At 38.9% G+C, this 21,954-nt stretch overlaps 1 protein-coding gene across 1 annotated transcript in view; it reads left to right on the forward strand.

Annotated features, from left to right (window-relative positions):
• THEMIS (thymocyte selection associated) overlaps nt 1-21,954 on the forward strand; it is a 73,203-nt gene that overhangs the window by 41,620 nt on the left and 9,629 nt on the right. The gene's annotated exons all lie outside the window — the stretch shown is intronic.

Below are 21,954 nucleotides of genomic sequence, written 5' to 3' on the forward strand. Positions count from 1 at the left end.
CACTATGGTCTGTACCCTCAGCAGCACCTAGAGAGCCAAGTAGACACTTTGCAGTTAGCTGGACCACTTTTTCACTCTATAGATGTGATTTCCTGACTGCAATCTGAGGAAGGACATGTGGAGCACGTAGATACGTACATGTAGTTACGCACATTTTTGCACCTTGATCTGGAGTTAAACTCCACCTTTGGCACAGTAATTAATCCAAACTGAATGATAAACATCTTTTTCACAATAGGGGTGTGATTGTTGCATTTGCATAGGATAAGGGTCACCCCTGCCTCATACACACAAGACCCATCACCAGTTCAGTTGAAGCCCTGGTGCCATTGACTTGGACATTGTAAAGCTGTGTAGGCACAAGGTCTGAGGGATGAGGTGCAACCCTGGTTCAGAAGGAAGTGCTTTGGCAAGGAAGGCTGAGGCTTAGGTATCCCTATGTCATCCAGACACCTACAACCTAGAGAAAAACCAATATTCTTGGAGGACTGTTTTCATCCCCAGCCTACAAGCTGCTCTAGGGTTTGCCTTTTTGGCTCTTCCATGTATGCAACATGTGTCTTAGTCTCTCAGCCTTGTTCAGGAATCTCATGGGGTCTGGAAGCTTGCCCATGTGCATATCAAAGATGAAATTCATTCCTTCACAGAAACAGGCATAAGCATAATTTAATTTACAAACTGATCCTCAATATAATATTTGGGGATCATGTTTTCCTGTTGTGCATACTTCATTCCTACTGAAGTGAAAATGTGTTCAGCAAAAATGTATACGCAAACATCTAATGGAATGTAAAAAAAAATTAGTGTTTCTCAGTTTTGTTTTCCTTAATAAAACTTATTATTGTCATGCAAATTCTCTCCAGACAAAGAGACAAAGTAAGAATTCAAATGTAAGCCAGTCCTCCTACTTCCACAGCTCTTGCAGTGCCAGTAATTGAAGGGCACACTGGGTTCTGGGATGCCTAACAGATCCTTGTTTTCATCCACCATCTTGCTTTTGTAGCATTTTTGTTACCAGGAGCAAGAGGCAGAGATGAGAAGATCCATATGTGTTTGAAAGACATAAGAAACATTGATCCCTCAGAAATGACAGCCGTGGGGGTTTTTTCTTCAAATTCTTATTTAAAACAAGTTGTGTTTGCGTAGTGGTTGAATCTTTGTTAGAAGTCTTGAAATTCTTGAGGAGGGTCCTTTGCCCTCTGCAAACATGCACACACAGTATGTCAGAGAGATAAAAACTGTTTATTTTTACAGTCTAAGCCTATAGCATGCCCTGTGCTTTTCTTACAAGATGAACAATGGGATTTCTGAAGACTTCATCTTTACTGCTAATGGCAATGTAAAGTATTAGCTTGAATTAAAAAATAAACAATTCCAGTAAGTTTGAAACACCTTTGTTGTGACAAAGAAAGCTTTAATTACATGAATTTATATCTGAAAAGTCCATTTACATTGGAAGAAAAGCATGTGGTTCGTAGTTCTGCCAAAAATTTTCATTTCTATATATCAAAACATTGCACATATGAATGTGTTTGTTCAGCTTTCATTTCAGGTAAAAGAGAGTATGTGTCCTGGTTTTCCAATCCTCATTGTAACAATTTGCTAAAATTCTGCCCCACATATACAGGGTTGTTTACTTGAATAGATCCTCTTCCTTTCCCTGTCCCTGTTCCTCTCCTTCTCCCTCTCTCTCTCTGTTTCCTCACTGGATATTGCCAAATATAGCATGACAGAAATGCACAATATTTAGCTTTCCTTTTCTTTTTGAATTTCATCAGGCCATTTCCTTCCTGCTTATTACACAAGCATCTCATGGTATTAAACTTCTGTCCTAGACAATTTTCAATGGCAGATAAAAGAAATCATCCACAGAATAATTTTATACTTAAATATTCTTTTTTCATCAGTACTTAACAAATGTGTCCCTAGCTACTAATCACACAGGGTCCATATTTTCATGAGTAGGTGCAATAAAGTAAATTTATTTCTCTTTCATGTTACTTTCTTATTTTGAGTTCACTAACATTTCTCTTTCATCTAGCAGATATATGTGAAGAGATTTAATTTACAGAGAATTATGTTTTACAAAACACCAGAACAATATTCAGAACCCTTGCCTAAAACATGAGTTTTTCTATTCATCAACCTGATATAGTCACAGTTTATAGACTGAGATAACCTTGGACAAGATTATATTTTTTTCAACTTGAGAAAATTGTCTAGTGCTATACAACCACTAAGAGCATTCTTGTGCACCTATGCTCATTGTGTTTAAAAGCTAATTCACTTGAGGAAAGATGTCATCACTACTGTTTCAAAAAAAGAAACCACACCCATAAAAAGCAGTTTTTCACATTAGAATTTTATTTACTACTGCCTAGTCTAATAATAAATGCCATATTCATCTGTAAAAATATTTCTAGTCACTTAGACTGTGTTCTACACTTCGCAATAAATGGCACGATATAAAATCTCCATTTAATAAATTGATCATTCTGGGAAACATCATTGTTATTCAACTTGCAGAACATAACAGATGAGTAAAATGTTCCAAGTAAAGCATATTCAGTAGAAGTTCAGAGGAGTTTGCTAATGCCTCTGCTCAGAGCACTACCTAGTCTCCTACTACTTTTTCTCTTTAAATAAAAAAGTCCATGTTTTTAACGTCACATACTTCTTGGTTGTTGGATTTGCTTTTTGTGGGCCCATTTGGACATATTCTTTGAGAAAAGAGAATGCATCCCCAGTATTTTGAAACAATGGAATTAGAGGTGAGAAAATAGGAGCAAGGTTGTTGCCTTTTCAATGTTCCCAAGGAACATTTCACAAGAGAACTGCCTTGATGCACGTCAGCAGGTAAAAGTACCATTACCTAATGTCTCCTGAGAAGAAAGAAAAAAAAGAAAGCAATATTGTATCACCTTTGAAGCACCATCAATGTATCACAAAAAGATGAATAGCCAGTTGTAGTCCCTCTGTTTGAAGGGATCATAACCAGTTGCAATAAAGTACAAATATTTTGGCTCGAAGGCAGTGCTGAATGCAGCCATGTCATTGAGTCTAGTGATCTTGATAGTGTCTTGGGCTCTTTTCTGTGAGAGTTCAGAGATATGATTCCTTCTGGCTGTAATTTGTACCACATTTTTTTTTTTTTGGATGAGACTTTAAATCCCATTATAGAAAAAAAAATAAATTTTTAACACTCTTTTGTGACTTATACACATTCAGGCAGGAGATTACTTCCCATGTGTGGATACTAACAACACATACCAGTGGTATCAGGAGCATGCTCTACTGCTTGTTACTTCTGTTTAGAAAGTTTAAATTACTTATCAAGGAATCTGAAAGCTCAGAGGATACACTGACTCTGACAATAATTAAAAGAATTAAAGGATTTTTTTTTATTTAAATGTGAGCATATCTAATTTTTATTACCCTTTTCCCTATTGGCATTTGTGGCCTTTAAAGACAAAATTGCAGGAGTTTTGCATAAGCAGGCTAGAAGTCTTGGTTATAGAATTCTGCTCTTCTACATGGTTCATCCCTGTTTTCGTCTTTTTGAGAGCTGAAAGGCTTGTTCCTATCACTTCATGAATCTATATATGCATTCTCCAGATCTACAAATGTTGTAAAATTGATTCACTGGAGATGCCCAGAGGATTAATAATTTAAATAAAAACAATCAGGACTGAGTTGGTGTTTTACAGACAAAAAATGTCTTTTCCCTATATTATTTCCCTTTCTGGTGCATAAATAATTCCTCTAGCATTAGTGGAGCTATGCTAATTTATACCCACAGAGGACTTGGTCTCAAAAGTCTAATTTAGATGACAACACTGAAGTGCAAGGACTTGCCATTTTTATTTGTATGTAAAGTACCAAGTAGTCACATGTCATTAAATTATTTCAGGAAAATAAATTGCCATTTGGAAGGTTTGCTCTTGGGTGAAATTATATCTTTTTGTATGAGTTTAGACAGATGCAATGAGTTAATTTGAACAGCTGCTCTTCACTTCCCTAATTTTGTTCTCTCTCCCATCTCCCATCTCTCCTCTGCTGAGCATGCCATCTTCACTACATCTGACTGAAATAAATACATCCTTGGACAGCAGCTCATGTACTTCATTGCAGTGTCCCCTCTGTTCTGAAGGGCCTTGGTGAAAAATGAGGTAGTAGGGCACAAAACTGGCCGATGTCAACTACGGCTCCTGTGACAGCTAAAAGTTGGATGATAAGAAGACTGTTTTAAGCCATCGAAGCTCCCTCTTCCTCAGCTGTAATTTTTTTGTTGTGCAGCACAAAACTTCACCCTAGGGTTTTTGACTGGATAGTGATGGATTTGACAACAGTCTCACTTGCACACTGGTCATGTAACCATTAATGGTGCACTTCATTTCAAAGGAGCTATGCGATTAAGATAGCTGATGTGCTTCTACTTTTCAATTCTCAAGCTAGTAATTTCATAAAGGTTGTGTTCTGTTTTCAGCAGTCAGTTTTCTCTGCATTAACTGCTGCAGCATTTGCCTCAGTGATACCTGAGGCATGCTTCCATGTAGCTCTGGTACAGCTCTGATGCTGTCAGTCTTACACATTAGCCTTTTCTTGTGGCAATATTAATTTGAAGTCAGCAGGACAGCCATGAGCATATGTAAATGCTGCTAGACATGAGAGAGGGCTGCCTTGTTTGCAAACAGTGAAGAAGGTATGACCCTTGATGAAAGAGCTTGCCATGTGGGAAAAAAAACCACAAACCTGCAGAAAAAGCCTATATCAAGGTTAAGGCTGGTGTTAGAGTTGATGTAACTGAAATGGAAAGCTTATGTGGCCTGATGAGACAGTGAGGGAAGCTATGAACTGATCCTATTGCTTACTAGTATTTGATTCTATGCCTGTCATTTAATCTCAATATTCATCAATGCTTACCTGCCTTACAGCCCAGTGGAATATAGTGTGCTGCATTCTGCTTTCTATTTTGTGTGTCAGGTCCCCAAGGTGTCTCAGATAACAATATGAGCAGGCTGGCAATTATTGTCACAGTGACCAGAATACATGGTGAACCTTCACAAAAGGTAACTCTTCCTCTTGAGGAATCAGGTTTACATGTTCTCGGTGGCTTTAATACATTGGGGTTCTGATGAATACATTTATGCAAGAATACCATTTTTTTTATGATAAACAAGTCAGTTGTTGGAGACATTTTTCTTTATTGGCAGACTATATTTAAATCAACTCATCTCTGCACCCTTAACCACAACTTAGGGGACGTTTTCTGACCTCAGACCTCTGCTTCATTTAGTTTTCCATCATTCTGCACTCAAAACATCTATTTTATAAATATAGCAATATTTGTGATGTGCGCATGTGCCTATTTTGTCAAGACTAAGACGAGGCTGATTTTTTTCATGTTAGTATTGGCTGTACAAGAGAACTGTATAAGGGTAATATGAAAAGAAATGAGAACGAAAGGCTACTGCTAAGTATAAGGATCCTGGGGAGGTATTTAATACTATTGCAGCTGTCTGTAGCTTCAGTTTCTAGGCAGCTGGAGGGCTTCTCACACCTGGGGACTTGCCTTGGCCAATCACTGGAAAATAAGAGTGGGATATTTGGATGAAATAAAATTCCACTAGGAAATGGTGTGCTGGTAAAGATCTCTTGCACGGATATTTACAGTCATTGTATCACCTGCAGACCCATGTGGAACAAGGGTCTTGGGCTCTCTGAGCCCTGCAGAAACATGCAGCAAATGGCAATCCCTGCAGATATCCCTATGCTCTAAATAGATGGAGAACGCATGTCAGGAGGAACAGACAGCAGATGACTTGCCTGCAGTCACTCAGCAGGTTAGTGGCTAGGTTTCTTGGCTAGCAGACCTGTTTTGTCCTGAATTAAATCTCTGGGCAGAATTTTTCCTCTGCAGTTTTTAAGGAGAAAAATAGACTGAGGTCCCAGATACAAAGTTTGTCAAACAATCAGCCTACAAAATAAATTCGCAACAACCATAGTATTTTGTAAGTCAGTAGGTAGTTGTTCAGGTTGAACCAATTCTGTCCTTGGAAGGATGCATTTGTCCTGAGTCTGCAATGTGTCCCTATACATCTACATCAAAGCCTAGCAAGAAGTGCTCTGTTAGAGTAGCCTGGTGAAATAATACTAGGCATTAGTTTCGCAAAATCATTCTGAAATAGTTGGACATCATCACCAGACAGGTCTTCCTTAAATGACATCCACTTTTGTACTGACAACCAGAATAAATTTGCCACTTTAATCTCCTTGAAGTCCCTCCTCTTCCTCTTTATAGTGGAAAGGTGAAATATAGGCAGGTAGGAAGAAATGCTGGAGCAAATGACTACTGTACTTAGCTGTCCTCTGGACCAAAATCCTCAAGACACTCTTTTGTGCCAATATGTGTTACTGTTTCCCTGGCCCAAAACATTAAATTCTAATGAGAGAGCTGAAGTCAGAGGACTGCCTGAAATGAAGGATTTTGGTCAGGCATGAAATAACTGTTTTTAAAGGGGTAATTTTGAAAGGAAACTTTTGAGATGGGCAAAAGAGGCTATTTTAACAAAGTCTGCTCTCCTGTACTACTGCTTTCAATCTTTAAATTACTTTGCAGCCATTGATAATGATCAGCAGTGAAAAGGCATGTGGCTCCATTCCTGCCTCTATGCATTCATTAACTGTTAAAATCTGATCAATTGTTTAATTTGGGATTTGACTAGTCTCTTGATTTTATACCTCTGTAATGCTACCATGTTCCATAAAGGAACACCTGCCTATGCTGGAAATCTACTACAAACATTTGGTTTTGCTTTGTCTTCCACTTAGGGCTGTGACCTAATAATTACCAAGAAAAAGCAGAAAGATATTGGTTGATTTTATTAAATGCCCATGTGATACATTTCTAGCAAATCATAAATAACTAAATAAACTTTTTGGTCTATAAGAAGAAAAGCAACACTCACCGTGATATATTTACTTGAACCTGGGTTGATTTCCCTACTTTTGTCGCAAGCAAGACAAAAGTAGCCATTGGGAGAAAGACATGCACGACTGGGAGAAAACAGAGGATATTGATGAAATGTACTCAGCAGAGAGCCTATTACAGTGTCTGTCCTCTCTCCTGTGCCACTGCAGAGCTAAAAGTGATTGATAATAACCTTGTAGTTACTGTACAATTTGCCTACAATTTTATCGTTGCAGTCATGGCATTGATCTACAGTTAAATGAGATAATTCCTGTGTGCTATCTTGCCAGTCTGCCAGGAGCAATGTACCAATTGTACCTGCAAAGTCACAAAAAATGAATACCTGCTTGAATCCAGGGCTTAATATAGAAGTTTTAGATAACTACATTATGAAATTGCTATAAAGAATATTCTTAAGTTTGTAAGAGAAATGCGATGAGGACTATTTAAACTTGGAAATTTCTATCAGTAATACTGCTTTTGTCAGAAGAGTATTTGATAGCCTCTGCTTTTCTCCTTTCACTATATTAATGTTGCAACCCATTTTTTTCAGGGGAAAAAGATTAAACTTAGTAACTGCAGTCTTACATATATAAGGTTCTAAGACATTAGAAAATGTTTATGCATCAAACATTAATCTTCAAAAGTGTTAGATTACTAAAAATATTGAAATAAACTGGTTCAAAATGCAAGTTCTTTTATTTTTGCTTTTTTTAAAAAATATCAAACATATGTTTGATGGGTCAATATTCAAGCCCTTAGAAATTTTACTGAAAAATTCAAGTGAAATCCTACTTTGGACTAGAAATCAGGCAGTTCAGTGAAACATTCCTGAAGCTTTCAAAGTTGTGTAAATCTTTCACTCAGTTTCTTCCCAAATGTCTTCTTTCACCCAACCCCCCAAACTTAAAATGAAATTTTTGGGTCACAAAGCCACACAGACCACCTCCTGCAAAGGTTTGCTAAAACCAGAACATAGTAAAACTCACTGGCTTCAAAGAGATCTACACTGCAAGTGTGGTTTCTTACTCCTCCCTAAGTCTAGCTCTTGCTTGCATTAAAGCCTGTTTTCTCTATGCCAGTGCAAAATGGGGCCACAAAAGGGACTCAGTTACTTTCACAGGAAGTCTGCTTCCCTGTTACCAAGATGCTGGTTATAGAGGTGGCCAAATGGGCTAGGAGGAGTCAGAAGTTGCCGACCCAATAAATTATGTCTGATAGGAAGGCATCAGGGATGCCCTCAGATTGCCCGTGACACAGCTTTTTAATTCACAGCATTTTTTCCCCACAATTTCATTCAAGATTGCAGAATTTGCTACTTCATGTCTTAGGAAACGAGTAGTGCTGAAGGGAGGCTTCTGCTGGCAAGCAGGATTGTGCCATCCACGAACTGTTGCTACCTCACAGATGCTTTCTGATGATCCATGTGAAATTAATGAGTGATTGCAGTCCAGCTCCAGGTAGATTAGAAAATTTTCTCCTTAGAGCCATTGTCACATGCAGTGTCACCTGCTGTTGATCTTATATGTGTTGGAGGGTGAGCTTCACCTGAGATCTGCATTATTTATATAAGCTTTCAAATGTAACTAGGTACCCAGAAAACATAGACAGATTTCTTAGTTTCAAAGTTTTCTACACCTAAGTAAATAAAAGTCTATTAAACCACAGAATTAATGACAACAAACTGTACATTCTTCTTTTATTCTTGTTCACTTTCTCATATATCCACAAAGAATCAAATAAATAAATGATGCCAAGTTATTTTCTCTATTTATTATTTGAATTTTGGTATCATCCACAATATGTTAAACACTGTCCTCATCTGTGGAAAAGTGTAGTTTTTTCCCTGAATACTTTTCAGTTTAAGACGTACAAGATTTATCTATCCAACAGATTATTCAGCTTCCTTCATGCCAAAAAATACGCATTGCTGTAGAAAACATTGATTCCAAGGTCCTGACCCTGCCAACTGTTAGACTTGTATAATACCACGGTGAGATTTTCCACTTGCCAGATGGAACTGTTCACCATAGTAAACTTAAGTATGTGTGAATGTGTTTGCCTCTAGGGCTCTGCTCCTGGAAACAATTAAACATGTGCATAGCTGTACTCACACAAGATGCACATTCATTTTAATAGATTAATTTACTCCAGCTGATTAGATATTTCTTGCATTAATCTGTTTCTCACTGGGTCGAGAGGAAAGCAGTAGCCAAAACCAGTCAAATGATTTTGAGAATTTATGTTGCTTTCATTAAACTCTCAACAACCTGTTTTTCAACCATTTTGAAACAAGCACTGTCAACTTCATCTTTCTGAGACTTGGTCAGGCTCATTTCAGGTTTGCCATTTTGTTTCAGCTCAGACAACTTCACTTCTGCTACACATCTTTTTGCATGATCCACAGCAGTCCTTATATGCTTATGGTGGCTGGCCAAAAGCACAGCTGGGAGGCAGTTCCATCTCTCCACAGCTGGAACACTTTTCATCTGCTCAATGCCATGCCCCTATTCAGCACTGTACTTCTACAATCTCTGGTTTTGGTGAAATCACAGAAAAGGACAGCTCTGGAGAGAGAAATGTCTTCTCACATCTGGCTGTGGTGAGTCTTTCTTAAGCCTCATGTTTCTAGCTGGTTGTACTGGGCAGTTTCCTGAGGCAGCAATGACTAACTCCTGCCACTGCAGGTGAGAGCCGAGATTATTCTTGTCCTGCCTGCCACCATTTTGCAAACCACTTAAAGGAAATAGTATAGGTTAGCAACTTGCAGTCATGTCATCTAAGGAAAGAAGTCCTGCAGCTGTCAACGCTGCCAGTTCAATCAGACATGCTCTCCTTTTTGCTCCTGCAGCTGAAGCATGAGAGCCAAGTTGGTAGACCTGGGAGACCAGCCTGCAATGTGCTTTCAAGCTTCTCTGCCATGTGGGACATAAAACTCTATTAATACTGTTGAGGGGGGGTCTAGTCTGTATATTTGGACTACTTACTGTTAGTAAGGGTGAGAAAGTTGTCTTTCTTATGCAAGTAATAGTACTGCAAATATTACCTTTCAAGATGCACTCAAGATTGATGTAACAATAATCTCTTTAAAATCTTCTGTGAGCTTGTTTAGGGTCATCTCAGTTTCTACCTCCTGAAAGGAAAATATTCACACCAAAAAAAACCCATCTGTCTGAATATTGAGCATGAAACCTCAAAAGAAGACTGCATTATATTTTTAAAACTGGCTGCTGAACTGGAAAGCAAATGAACAGTTAAGCTTGGCTCAAAGACTGAATGAGATGAAATTTTAGGCTGCAGAAGTAAAACCTTTTCTAAATTTCCAAGGCAATTCAGCGGACTAAGGAAACCAAAGCAGTCCTATTGAGAAAACTCATGAGAGTTACACAGCTCTTTGATCTGTGTCAATAGTTTGAAGTACGGTCCACCAAGCAAGTACTTATTTGCTCAAAGAATTTCTATCTGGTGTGCACATGTGGTCATTGTGGCAAAGCACTCTGAAAATGTATGTGGTTTCCCTGACAAGTCATAATTTAACAGCTGTGTCTGTGGCTGGACATGGGATAGAACAGGGCTATCCCTGCCAATAACTGTTTAATGCATTAGTCAGCTGCAACAGTGCTTAAAACCCATCAATGTGGATATCTTCTTGGGTTCTGTAAATGTACCATGGAAATTATGTGCTTCATTATTTTGGTTAGGAAATGCAGATACTTACCATTTAGAATGTCTTCAGCACATACCTCAGAAAAATATTAAACAAGTGGTGTAAAAGGCCTGATTTAGTACACTGAGACTACTCACAAAGTTCAGACAATATTTCATGTAGTTGGACATATGCTGAATGTGAATGAAGGTGAACTGGGGATAAGCAACATCCACTTTCAAGGTTGCACAGTCATAAGCATCATCTCCAGAATAGTGACACTATCAGCCAGGGTTTTCTCAGGGTATCTTTGTTTTATCAAAAATGCATATTTAACATGGCTGAAATGTCATGCTCTGCTTTTGAGCTACTACACTCAATGAACAGATGTGATAAAAAATCTTCAGTGCAATTAATGAAATCCTGCTTCTATTTCTAACTCAAGCAAATCAACCATTATTATACCTGAGGTACCATTCTATAGTGAAGAAATTGTCCCATATTAGAAAGAGAAAAGCAGTGAAAGGAGACCTATTTGTCAAGCATGATGTCTGACTGAGAATAAAATCTGCCTTAAAGATCTAAAAATTACCCAAATATTTGATTACCTTAGAAGACATTATCACAGACCTTTCTGTGTCTGACAAAAGTAAACCACAGGTGTTGGCTTATCTTTTTAATAGCTTTTTTTGATAAATGGGATACATAGAAAATTAGCAACTACTGTCTCCAGATTAGTTCCTTTGGGAGCAACAGAAATGTGTGTCAAGATACCATCACAATCAAGCAAGGGAAGAAAACATACTTGCCATATAGGCTGTAAGAAGATACAGGAGGCAAGGCACAGTGGTGCTTGGTTGGAAGAAGCCTGTGGTATGGCACATCCATCTGTGTCCTATGGGGACTACCTTATTATGCATTAGTGTGAACATGTGTGTTACAGTCCTTAACTTAAACAATAGAATGCAAAATGACTGAACATGAACCTTATTCTGCTACTCAATATTTCTTAGTGTACGAGCAAAGTGCCACCATCACTGTTTGCCACGCTGCTTATTAGGATGACTTTTCAGTTGTTTTTCTGTAAGCCAAGAAATAATGGGTTGAGATTTGTACAGATCCTCTCTTCTCACATGTCTCTTTTTGAATGGGCTTAAAAGGCCTTATAAGTGCCACTGAGGCATAGCTCTGAACACTGTTGGAGTGCCAAGCCTGTCCTACAAACCCAGCTCTCTGGAGAGAACCTAGAAAGGGAGTGGATGTAACAAAAGCGCTGGAAAACAGTTACGAGCAGAGGAAGATATTTAATTCTCATCTTCACAGCTTGATATTGAGGCAGATCAGGGTTTGAATCTACAGTCTGGCTCTGAAGTGAGCTAGTGATCAGGACCTGCTGTTTGCCATAGAGAGAACCCAGGAGGAGCTCTCAGACCTCCCACAGCTCCAGTGGCCAGGAGGGAGGGTGGTTTGGGCTGGGGGTGCAGGAGACAGAAGTGGGCACATTGTATTACGTATTCGTTTTGATACTGGGAAGCAAATGCCTTTGAAAGCATTTCCTCCCCTTACTTTCTGTTCCCTGTAATGAACTGAGAAAATTCAAAATGCAAAGTGCCAACAGACAGAAACAGACCAAATAAACTCCTTTTAATAGTTTTGATAAGTACTTGTAATTTGAAGTGAATTTTTTTCTGCGGGGTAGGCACTTCCCAATTTGCCAGAAGCTCCAGGATGTGAACATCCTTTCTGACGAGGAAAAATCCAGCTCCACCACAGGACATTGTTCAGTGTTGCCAACAAGCCAAAACCCCCTGTGACCTGGCCAGGTTTGCTAACCACTGGTGTGCAGTTTAACACAGCTGTGAGTGAATTCATTGTCAGAGCTTTGAAATTATGTCAGAGAATAAAGAACAAAAAGGGAAGTGAAAAATGGGGCAGAATAGTTTCTTTCTGACAAAACAGGCTGGCTTCTAGTGGGCAAGCTGAAATATTTATACACTCATCTCTGTGCACATTTGTATGAGGGTATGTGTGTGAGAAGGCAAAATTCTTGAAGGAATCCAAATGTTGCAGAAATACCTGTTAGAATAGGAATGTATTTTACTAATAAAATAACTCATTTTTCCTTTCACTCCTGCTGTTACATTCCCTGCTGTGGCCTGGAAACCAGATGATTTTGAAAAACAAGAAGCCTGATGCTGAATGCAGCCATGACTGAGTAAATCCTGAAAAATGCTTTCAAACTGCAGGGAGTGACTACAGATTTACACCCAGTTTCTGAGGTCCGAATCCAGTCTGAAGCATTTAATTCCTACCGGCGCAGTGTGCTGCTGCTTTCCTGAGGCTGCTGTCTGCCACGCACAGCATTTTCTGTCATGCTGTAAGAGGAAGCACAGTGTGAGCTCTGCAGCTGGACTTGCAAACTCATGCTAGGAAGGGCAGCACAGGAGTAAGAACTTGAAAACAATTTATTTTAAAAATCTTGGCCCCCCTCACTCTGCTCTCCCCACTCCCTGCAGGGCCACAATTAGAGGAAATGGGACAGGATACATTCAGACCAAGAGGAGCCAGAACAAGGCTGGAAGCAGATCAGCAGTTCAAGGGGAGACTGAATAAATACTTGGAAAAGAGACCTTTTGGAGGTTACTAATAGACAAACCACGTCACACTCAGGAAACTCCCTGAGCTGAAAATAAGTAAGAGGCTGAGAGTGTGGATGTAGCAGATCACCTTGCGCTGCCCTTGCTCTTCCTTGGTGTCTGCTTAGGACAACGGAAAAAAAAAATACTGTGTAAGATACATTTTGACCTGAACCAGTGTGGTCGTTATTTCATTTTTTAGGGGCATAGAAGATCTGAGGACTGAGGGAGAGACAGCTGGGACAGTGGTGCAGCAAAGGCTGCATCATTTGAGGTTCTGTGTCAGGAGTTACAGGAAATTTCGTTCTTCTTTTCATTTAGTTTCAATTCAAATTTTCCACACACTAAACTGCACTTACATTCGCATCAGCTTCAGCATTCAGATTTCATTCTGTTGAGTAGATTCCATCTGCAGTTTGGCAAACCTGCAGGTAATTAGCTCTCCCTTGTAATTATATTTCCAGTTAATGTCCCATTAAAGATAAATGAGAAGAATTCGCATCTTCTGCTTAAGTGGTGATTGCACAAAATGCAACATTTCATAGTCTTTGAACAAACAAGCACTTCCATTTGCCAAGGTAAGGGGTATTTGTAATACAGAAGCAGATCTTAATAGTTTACTTCTTCAGATGTAGACTTTTTTCCTCCCAAGAACTTCTGGGCTTAGAGGGTGAGTAGTCCAGGAGAAGAGCTATAAGCCTGCCTTGGGGTTGGGACTCTCCATGAAACTATAGGGTCCTCTTATCATTTACTTTCAAGATTGCCATGAGTGACATGGAAACTAGAATTTTCACAGGCTGCTGCTAACTGTTTTTGATTACCCAGTGGGCAGCCCAGGCCTAATTTCTTTGGCTGAGAGCTTACAAGCATGGCTGCAATTGCTGTGCCTGCTGGCAGCGAAGGCAGGGTGGTGAAGAGTCAGGGTGTATGGAAAGGTGACAGCTGGTGGCACCTTACTGATTCCTACCCACTTTTTGAAGCTATGTGGAAAAGAGCACATTTCAATTTGCCAGCATGTAAAATGCAGAAAACAATACTTATCTTTCACTGCATAGTGTGTTGAAGAGAGAAGTGCTCTGGAAGTACTCAGAAAAAAAAAAAACCAAAACAAGCCTTAAGATAAAGACATACCTGGAAAAATAAATGTAATATTATTATCATTCACATTACAGTAAAGATGAAAAACCTGTTCCTGCTCTGAGGCACTGGGGATCAAACACTCCCACCCTTTATGTATTTAGCAGGGAGAGGAGTGGGAAGAGATGGAGCTGGAAGGGCATTATGCAGTCTTGTATTTTGCATTTGATCTATTGCTAACAATTTTAAAATACGCTTTTTGATTTGTAATACTAAGAGCTGAAGGTGTAAGCCTGGTAATTTTGTGCTGGCTAATATAGCATTGTTTCATCCCAGGACACGCAAGGGTGCCCAAGATCATTTTCTGTTCTCTTTTGCTTGTACACACACAGAGCAGGAGAAAAATGTCTGGGAAAAGAGGCTGACAGCTCCAGTTACCCATCGACATAAAAGACCCTTTGGTAGCAAAACTTCATTTTAAAGTCTCTTGAGACATACACTGTACTATTCTGGGACAGATTTTGGGAAAGAAAAAGATCTCATTCAACAAATGATTAAATGGGTACTGTGAGCGGTGAATGAGTACACGAAAGTCATTGGATTAAAAACAAAAAGCTTGGGGCTCTGAATTTCTGGAGCAAGCAAAGAATTTTAGTAGAATGTAATAGCAGTACACTCTTGTGTGTTTTTTATTGATGACAGAATGCAACATTTTTGCCTCGATCAGCTGTTGAAAATTTTTCTGAGCTGTGGGAACTGGCAGTGAAGAGTTGCAATATTTCATTCCCTCCTTAAAGCCCTCTCAAAATTTCCTCGAAAAGCTTGTACCGTGCATGTGCAACAGACCTTCTTTAAAGGTCATCCTGTCGGCCAGATCCCTTTTCCCCCCTCTGTTTCTTACTCCTCCTGAAACTATGAAACCTCAGCCTGTTAAATTACCAGTTTTAAATTTTCACCACAGTTCATCGCCCAAAAAAAAAAAATCATCAAATCTGATCTGATCAGTCCCAGACATTAACCACGACATTTGACGAGCTGGTGGTATCAGAGGGGGCGAAAGGCGAGGAGCAGAAGGCGGAACGCTGTCAGAGGGTCGGGATGCTGAGCCGTGTCTGTCTCAGCCGCGGGAGCTGCGGGATGCGGCGGCGGACAGCGCCCCCTCGCGGTGATCTCCTTGGGGAAGCTGCGTGCCAGGCAGGGCTCGGTGCCGCTGGTATCTCCAAGACCCTTCGGTTTGGTACATTATTTACTTTTATTTATTTAATTTTTTTTTAGAAATGGATCTATCTAGAACATGGCTTTTTGCTGTTGTTTGTTTTGGCTTTAAACCCAAATGTTGTTGTTGTTTAAGCTCTGAACAAGGATTAACTAATTCTGTCCCTACTGTTAGGAAAACATCACTTTTTAAATACGGTGTTTGAACACTTAGAATGAGACTACAGCAGCATCTGCCTATGATCTAGTATGAATTATTGTATAGTCTCCCCCTTTTTAATCTCTGGGAAAAGAACCAGGAAGAATCTGTTCTAGTGGAAGGTGATCCTGCCCATGGCAGAGGGGTGGAACCTGGTGATCTTTGAAGTCCTTTCCAACCCAAACCATTCTGTGAATCTATGATAAAACCCAGACTTCAGACGGTGGAAGTCAAATTAATTGTGATATTGTAGGTATGTACAAAAAGTACCTTGTTAGGGAGAAACCTATTAAGTGCTTGAACCTGGATCAAAAAAACTTAATTTGATCAGATGTTTTGTGCCCCTTTTAGGCAGAGAAGAATTCATGTACTAATGCAATTTTGTTTCTGCCTTTGAAATGATATAACCTTGACCCCTTCTTTGTCAAAAATAGTTCATCTACAGTTTATAGTACCTTATGAGTCCTGCAGGCAAATAATAATTCTCCAAAGTGCTCTTGTCCTGTATATTAATGAGGCTAAATGAGGATCCTCTTTATTGCCCATGGCCTTTCTGAAGTATCCTCTAACTATATCTTCTCCTTTTCCACACTCCAGTGGACTGTGGAAAATGAAGGCTTGAGATCATGCGCTGGAATCAGTGCAATGGGGAAGACTGTTGAAGTCCTTTGCTACAAAACCATAGGCCCTTGTCAGTACTCTTTGCTATGGGTACACTGTGCCCTTGCAAAAAATTACCTTGATGTGCAAGATAAGTTGGCTTGCCAATAGATCATGCAAGAAGGCTACCTTGGGATACAAATGAGTAATAATCTAAAGGTAATTATTTCTTTTCAAGCGGAATAAATCAGTCCTAACTGTCTGCCATAATAATAGAGATTTTCTGAAAGTTGTCAGCAGTTTCCACATGTGTTCCCATTATTCAAATTTGTGTTTCCCATCTGTTAGGTGTGAGCATCCATTCCTACTTGTAGTCATACAGTGGCTCAAACATTATTTTCATAGAATCATAGAAAGGTTTGAGTTGGAATGGATTTAAAGATCAACTAGTTCTGACACCCCTGCCATGGGCAGGGAACACCATCCACTAGATCAGGTTGCTCAAAGTACCATCCAACCTGGCCTTGGACACTTCCAGGGATAGGGCGTCCATAACTTCTCTTGACAACCTTGTGCCACTGCCTCACCACCCTCACAGTAAAGAATTTCTTCCTAATATCTAGTTTAAACCTACGCTCCTTCGGTTTACAACCATTGCCCCTTGTCCTATCACTACAGCCTCCATAAAAAGTTGCTCCTCATCTTTTCTATAGGCCCCCTTTATTTACTGGAAGATGCTATAAGGTCTCCCCAGAGCCTTCTCTTTTCCAGGCTGAATAACCCCACATCATTCAGCCTTTCATAGAAAAGGTGCTCCAGTTCATGTTTGTGGCCCTCCTCTGGATCCACTCTAACAGACCTATGTCCTTCTTATGTTGGGGGCCCCATAGTTAGATGCAGTACTCCAGATGAGGTTCCACCAGAGTAGAGTAGATGGGGAGAATCTCCTAGTGACTAGCACTGGTGTAAATCTGGCCAGTGTAGTTACTCTAGAATGTAGTTACTCTAGCTTATACTCTTGCAAAATGAAAAGTAATTCAGATCTGTGTTTCAGGGTGGTCTAAGCCTCTGTTTGTGATAGCATTTACTCTGGCTGATACAATATGGGAATCAAAATCTGTGATTCACTGTAGTTCCAATCTGTCCCTGCAGAAAGTCATGCAGACGTAATGAAGGTTGGAACAAAATGATATAGGTGGGTTGGAATTATGTAGGTTGCTCTGAAACTTGTGAAGTCTTCTCTAGAAATCAGCACTTATGAATACCCTTAGACTGATATTTCTCTCTCTACTCCCCTCTCTCATAATTTTCTTAAAATATTCTCCATAATACTGAAAATTAAATCCTCATTCAGCCTTGTTTGGGCTTCCCCATGAATACACTGCTGTATTCTCTTGCAGAATTGTCATATGCAGCTTGTGGAGGAAAATGGCCTCTTTTGTCTGTATCTGGACTGTGAAATCATTTGTCTCACTTTCATTCCATGTATACAGCTTTTTTTTCTGTTGGAAAGGTGCATGCAACAGTTAAGCATTTTACAGATAAATATACCATGCAGTGTATGCCAAAGCAAAAAATATGTATCTAGAGCATTGGCTTGGGTTTCTGAAAGCAGAAAAAAGTGCCACTCCAAGCTGTCTTTAAAGATTGCAGTAAAAGGTTTGCGATCTGTATCTACTGGCATGGATGACTCATAATAAATGTACTTCAAAGGTGTAGTGCCATGTCCAGCACTGATTGCTCCGACAAATGAGTACTCCTCTTCACCAGAGTCATTTGTAATCATGTAACAGCTTGACTTTCTGTCTGGAAAAGCATAGTTTTGTCAGATTGGTTTATGCCACTACATCTCTCACAGCATTTTCAGAGACTATGACAGCTGTTGGTTTCATATTTACTCCCACATTTTTCTGTACTTTAAACAAATGTTGTTTCTCCTTCTTTACTCTGAATGTTCTAGATGCTGTTGAGACTTTCTTTCCTTTAAAAAAAGAAAAGGAACCAAACATTAATGTGTATTATGAACACATGTTTGGTTTTTTTTGGTAAACAGATTTAGCAGCCTATTTTCTTACTTGCTGTAAGAGCTTCTCTTTCTTCTGTTCTATCTCAGAGGTTACAATAGTTTTTCTGGACACCTCTAGAGCTGGTGGGCATTTTTGCTTGTTTGTTTTGTGGTTTTTGTCATTGAGGGGTTTTTGTTCTTGTTCATGGTTTTTTTCTAAGAACTCGTGTGTTATTTTATGGGCTTAGTTGTGACCTAATACTGCTGCCTGAAGTATATGTGTATATGGACTGTCTTCGGTATTTTTGGGCTGTATCTTCATAGTGCATCATGGGTTAAAATTTGGCTTCTCTAAGAGGAAAGATTAAATAGACCAGAAACTATTCAACCTGAAAAAGAGGTGACTCAGGGAAAAAAAAGAGTAAAAACCTGAATGCAGAGAGAAAATTAATAGAGAGGGATTATGGCAGCAGCATGAAATTATGAGGTAGGGCAGGGGAAAAAAAAACACAACCCAAAGTAAATTTCAATGCAGAAGTAAACTCTGGAACTCATTGCCACATGATGTTAATAACAGAAACGTAAATAAGTTCAAAAACCAATTAGACACAGTAATGAAAGAAATAGTCACATGGAGACAATTGTTAATAGCCCAAACTTTTGAAGTCAGAGGAGAATTAAGTTTGGAGCTGTGAAAAGAGGAAAATAGCATACACTTACATTGCAGGGGAAATTGGCATTTTGGAAACAGATTTTGTGTAACTGGGATGGCAGATAGAGAAAGCAATACTACTTGTGCAGTGCCATTCATGAGAATCAGAACTACGGTCAGATTTTACTGCTTCTCGAACAGACAAGAAGAGGAAAGCCTTGCTTGCAGAAGAGAGCTCATGCACACACACACACATAGATGCAGTACATGAAACTCTTCAGCTAATCAAGGGAAATTAATTCAAAGCATTTACTCTGAAACTCAGTTTGCTACTGCAATGTTTTCAGTTCATGCACCTTTGATAAACTCAGCCCTCACAGCTTCTGCAAATGCTGAAACTTCTGTTGTTACTAAAGTGATGTATCTCCAGCCCTTTTGTTCTCACCTTAGCTTTCACACTCTTGTGTATACTGCTTGACGTAACACCCATTTCCTGAGAGGAACTGCTCACACTTAGACTACCTTACCTTTATGGCTTTGTGCTTTGTCTTCTGGACAATGAACGAACCTAGGGATGTGATGGGCAATGCTTAGCTGTTGGGGTAAAATGTTTATTTCATGCACCTGTAGCTGTTGGTTGTGTTTTCCAAATGCTGAGATTTGGGGTTTCCTCATGAGCAGTCTGTTATAACAAATGACTGTAGTTCAGATCATGAGTTTTTAATTGAATTGTTTCTTCTGGCAGTAACTACTGAAAACTATGACTGATATCTTGACTTCTTTAAATTAATGGACCAATGACTCGGCATAGATGGAAACCTTGTGCTGTTAAGTCTGCCAAGCATTTGAAAGACAACAGTAAGACTTCACTCTTACATAGTTTTAAAAAATATCTTACCTCTGTTGGTCTCTAGTAAAATTGTTATCTATAGTGCTATTAAGGATTTTATAACACTATCAGATTTCAATATAAAGTGATGTGACAGTTCATTTTTCTGTAATCCTGTTTGGTTTTAAACGTTTGAGTTCAGCATATTTTAATTTGTTTGCAAGGCGCCCAAGGTAACTATTGTATCACAGCATGTGGTTTTGCTGATGAATGATAAGGTTAGCACAAATTTCTTCTTGATGAGAGCATCTTTCTGTTTTGATACCAATGCTTGTTTTTAGTTAGTTAAAGCAATAAAAAATGAATAAACTCAGCATACTCATTCATCATATTGATTCCCATTATTAATACGTTAAATGAGGAGCTGACTAGAAAATAAGAGATTTCATGATTTTAAAAAAAAATCTTCTAAAATCTTCCTCTAAATCTTTAAAAAAATCTTATGCCAAGTAACTTGAACACAGGAGTAGTGTGCCTTTGAATAATAAATGTACCATGCCCTTCCCAAGACCTTTTATTGGTGATAAACAGGTATGACTGATACCAAGGATGGGACTCATTTAGTGACAGCTCTGAAACATAGTTATTTAAGCATTTATTTTTCTCAAGCAGAAGGTGGACATTTCTCAATAAGTACCTGTAAAATGTGTTGGGACAGCCTGGCAACAAACAGGTGGTGCATAGAGGCATGTTTAGGTGCAGATGATTAAGAAAAGAGCTGGAGATGAAAGAAAGGCCATGCTGTGCTGGTGAAAGAAAGTTAAAGATCCTGTAACCTCAGTGAAGTTATTTCACAACATACCAGCCGAGCATCGTCCTAGTTTGAACGGTGCCATTTCTGTTGGGGTTATTTTAATTCTCTGCTGTAAGAACTTCTTCTGACATTTCTGTCTTCTTTGTAAAATATTTCTGAGCTGGATTTCTTTTTTGTACAAGTCCATGAGGTTTTTTCGTGAATTACATCATTGCTTAAAACTTTACTTGGCCTCATAGGCTCTTTTACAATCAAGGAGAGCACTATCCAGCGTTGTACAGCCTGCAGTGCACAAACATGCACTGAATACTGTAACTCAATCAATCCCTGCAGATTGAGCTTGCAGTGTTTATTGCAGAAAATGTAGAAAAGTACCAAAGATTCCTCTAATTGAAAAATGAGGGTCTTCCACTTATGCAACTTCGTGACCCACCCACTGAGAAAAATCCCTGTGTTTTACAGATTTCATCCTCATCCGTTCTTCTTAATATACTACCTCATTTTTTCTATTTCAATTATCATTGACTTTCTTGTTGCTAGCTGATATCTTTTTACAAAAAGGGCAGATTGTCATAAAATGTGGGCTCGTGTTGTGCTTTCACAAATTGTGGGTTGTTTCAGAAAAGATCAGACACTATTACTGTGCAGCTACTGTCAGTTTTACCAAAATGACCTTCTCCCTCTGACTAGGATGGGCTCTGTCACTGCTGAGGAAAAATCTACATTTGATTTTGATGGAAAATCTACACGGATTATTTCTTAAAATATATATTCTCTGGTATAATGGTAGCAATTGGTCTGTACCTACACTGAAGCTACTATATAGCTGCACCAAAGATACACTTATGACACTTGTAATTGACTGTTATTTACACAGATAAAAACATGTATTTCACTGAAAGTATTCATGGCATAAATATCTCAGAATTAAAAATAAACAACATAATTATGGAAATGTATGTATCAGACCTGAATTTCAAAGGTTGTAGATACTGCAACCATATAACTTACTTTCTGTAATATAATAAAGCTGTAATTAATTAATTTGTAATTGTCTGTTGCCATCATCTGCCCATACTCACTATGCTATTAATGTTACTGGGTAAATACAGTTGAAATGTCAGAGCTTACATGAATTTGTGATGTAATATGTAACACAATGCATTAAATAAACAATCAATATAATAAAAATAGTTAATCAGAAAGTAATATATATATCAACCAAAAGAGATACATAAGTGTCTCTCCTTTTGTTTGTGCGACTCCATATAGCCAATAAAATAAAATAAAGGGAAGGGAAGGGAAGGGAAG

The sequence above is a fragment of the Acanthisitta chloris genome, unplaced genomic scaffold, assembly GCF_000695815.1.
Source record: "Acanthisitta chloris isolate BGI_N310 unplaced genomic scaffold, ASM69581v1 scaffold1269, whole genome shotgun sequence".
NCBI classification, from domain to species: domain Eukaryota; kingdom Metazoa; phylum Chordata; class Aves; order Passeriformes; family Acanthisittidae; genus Acanthisitta; species Acanthisitta chloris.